Consider the following 3230-nt stretch of genomic DNA (forward strand, 5'->3'; position numbering starts at 1 on the left):
CGGGCAGTGGTGTTGTGAGTTTAGTTCCCCTCCTCAGCCTCAGGAGTCCAAACTCACATTTTCCACATTTGAGGAGAATGCTCTAAGTAGTAGACCTACATGATAAATCTAGGCTACAGCACTTCTTCACCTTCAAGCTGGGACAGCTAAATTTGAGTCTTTGTCCAAAAGGACTGTTTCCAAAACTCTAACTTCTATAGTTGGAGCAAAATCTACTAAAGGCTATTAAATACGGAATGGAGGAGGAGAGAGGAGGCAGCTCCTATGAGTAAGGCTTAAAAAGAGAGAAAAAGCTGCCCTGGGTCAGACCAAAAGTCCATGTAACTAGTGTTCTGTTTCTGACTGTTGCTCTTACTGGATGCCTACAGATTCCCATGAGGGGAAAACCAAGGGGACCTACTTTCTGGCAAACAGCTGCACACAGTCCTCCTTGTGGCTGATGTATTTTGTTCCATGAAGTTCTTATTCTACAATACATATGTAAATGCCAGGATAATCACTGATAGCTGTTATGCATGCCTCAGAGCATGCTGATATTGAAGGAGCAGCATCAAATTTTCGGATACAAGAATGATAGTTACCTCAAAACAGAGTATTTAAAACCAAAGGACAGAGACTTAAAGAAAAAATGAGCCTGTAAGGAGAATAAGATCTTAGAAAGCCCATAGCAGAATAATAAAAAGAAATAAAATTAAAAGACCTGTAGCAGACCTATATAGACACAAAAAAATATAAATGTAATGTAATCTTAACAATCTAAGTGGACAAGACACATACCAGGTTTGAGCATATAGGCCACTTAAACATCCCTTGAAAAGCCCCATCTGTAGTTACTTAACAAGGAAAAAAATCAACATATCTTACTAAGTAAGCTCTAAATTATCTTTAAATCCTCTGGTAAATTACTAGTATTGAAAAAAATGTGCTTACAACAGAAAGCAGTAGAAGTAAATCATGGGACCAGCTTAGGTTTCCCAAGAGAATAGAAATAAAGAGTGCCATATAAATGAAAACACCAATTTTATTCATGATGAAAATATATTTTTTTTTATTAACTAGAAGAGTGCCAGCTCATCTCTTTCTTAAATGGATATCAGTCCGCTGGCATAAAGCCTATGGAGTGCATATATTTCCTTTATAATTTCAAAATAGGATAAAATAATATGGAGATATTATAAAAAGGAATAAAATTCACTGAAAATGGAAGAAAATCTTTTTAAGCACAAATCTGAGTTTTCTGCATTACTCAGTCTTTTGCAGAAGATCCACCTGAAGTCTAAGAACCAGAAATGTAAACTGCAAGTTGGCATCGCCTCCTGAAAACTTAAAAGAGAAATTGGTTTGGGCTTTCAACCAAGGGATGAAATGTTTCACAGGAATTTTCCTCCAAATATTTCTCCTGCAGGTACTTTTGTCTTAGGTAATTGAAAATAAGGTGCACTAATAGCTAGCCCAGATCTTGCAATATGCAGCAGGAAGGCCAACAGCCCCTCGTAGGCCTATGTGCTAAAGAACTGAATATGCCTTTACCTTTAATATTAAGGCATTCACAATATGGAGTCACATTTTGATATCTTTCTCATATGTATTAGTACCATGCTCTATGACAGCTGCCACAAGGTTTTGAATCTGTGCAAGTGTATAACCACCAAAGGCCTCCAAGATCATCCAGTCCAACTGTCCACCCACCACTAATATTTCCCCATTAAACTATGACCCTTAGCATCACATCCAAACATTTCTTGAACACCTCCCAGGACAGCAACTTAACCATCTCCCTGGGCAGTCCATTCCAGTGCCTGACCACTCCTTTGGAGAAGTTGTTTCTAATATACAGTCTGAACCTCCCCTGGTACAACTTGAGTCCATTCCCTCTCATCACTAATAGGAAGCTGTATGGTTGAGAGGAAGATAGAAACCAATAGTTATGAGAGGTAACCTATTGATAGAGCTTGGCTGCAGACATGAAAATATGTCAGAATCTCTGAATCAAAGTAGTTAAAATCCAAGAACTATTTAAAGCCACTATCAGCATTATAATTGTAATACTGAGAAAAGGCCAGCACACTCATTCTTTACTGAAGGAGTAGAACGAGGTCAGATTTCAGCCTTAGTTCTAGATAAGAGAAATACATTTTAAGGAACTGCAGAGTGGTAAAGGAAATTCTTTAAAAATAGAATTCCTCTTGCTGCCATGCTCTGAAGATGACTTAAATAAAAGTCACTCCAAATGGGGTTTTAAGCTCTGATGATACAAACACTTACGTGGGCATAAAGTGCTATCACTAGCAAACAAGTGCTTCCTATATTACCAAGGAAATGTTGAAGAAGCACTTAGGCTTTGGGGATTTTTAGATTCTAGTATTACAGAAATCCTGTGCCTTGGTGGTAGGGTAGGAAGCATGCTGGTAACATTGTTTCTCACCCTGGAATCTTTCTCTGGATTGGAATTTTATGAAACAGCAATTTATGGTTTTAAATCTCAAATTAAACTGTATTTTTACAATGGTTTCTTCTTGGCCACATTCTTTTCAGTTTCTTTGGGGTGAAAGAAATGGTAAAATCTGACGAAAAACTTGTCTAAGAAGAGCTGGTTTATTTGTAAGTTAGTTAGGATTTGTTGTTTGTTGTGTTTTTTTCCCTACATTCTATTATGAAAACAGTTAGAAAAGTGAAATATAAGGAGAAGAGATCAGCTAAAATAAAATTTAGGAACAGCTTGTTGTCCACATCGCCATTCTCTCTTCTCTCAACAGCTGTAGAAGACCACAGAATCAAACAGACATTTTAAGATCCGATTTCATTAGAAAAGACCTACAGTAAAAGGCTGAATAAATGTTGAATTATCACTGAATTCAAGGAAGAATCAAGAGTCTTGGCAGGCATACCACATCTCAGCCTCATGTAAATGTCTTCTATGCAATTCCTCCAGTTCACACCTACAACGTGATCTCAGCCAGCCCAGTTCTCTCAGGAGTGAGGATGCATTTGATAAAAGTACAAAAGAAACATCAAAAAGCATGAAGCAGATTGAGAAATGGAACCATGGCTTTATGAACAGGGCTTCTGGTTTCTTTCCATGAAATTGCTTTTAAGCTGCTGGCAGCCTAGCTACATAATTCACTTGTGTACAAGAACCTAAAATAAAAGTAGGCTTGATTTAAAGTGCCTTCCTTTAAGGTGATTTCATAGATGTACAGAGCTAGAGATACAGTTCTAGAAAATACTGA

The sequence above is a fragment of the Excalfactoria chinensis genome, chromosome 1 (assembly GCF_039878825.1).
Source record: "Excalfactoria chinensis isolate bCotChi1 chromosome 1, bCotChi1.hap2, whole genome shotgun sequence".
NCBI classification, from domain to species: Eukaryota; Metazoa; Chordata; class Aves; order Galliformes; family Phasianidae; genus Excalfactoria; species Excalfactoria chinensis.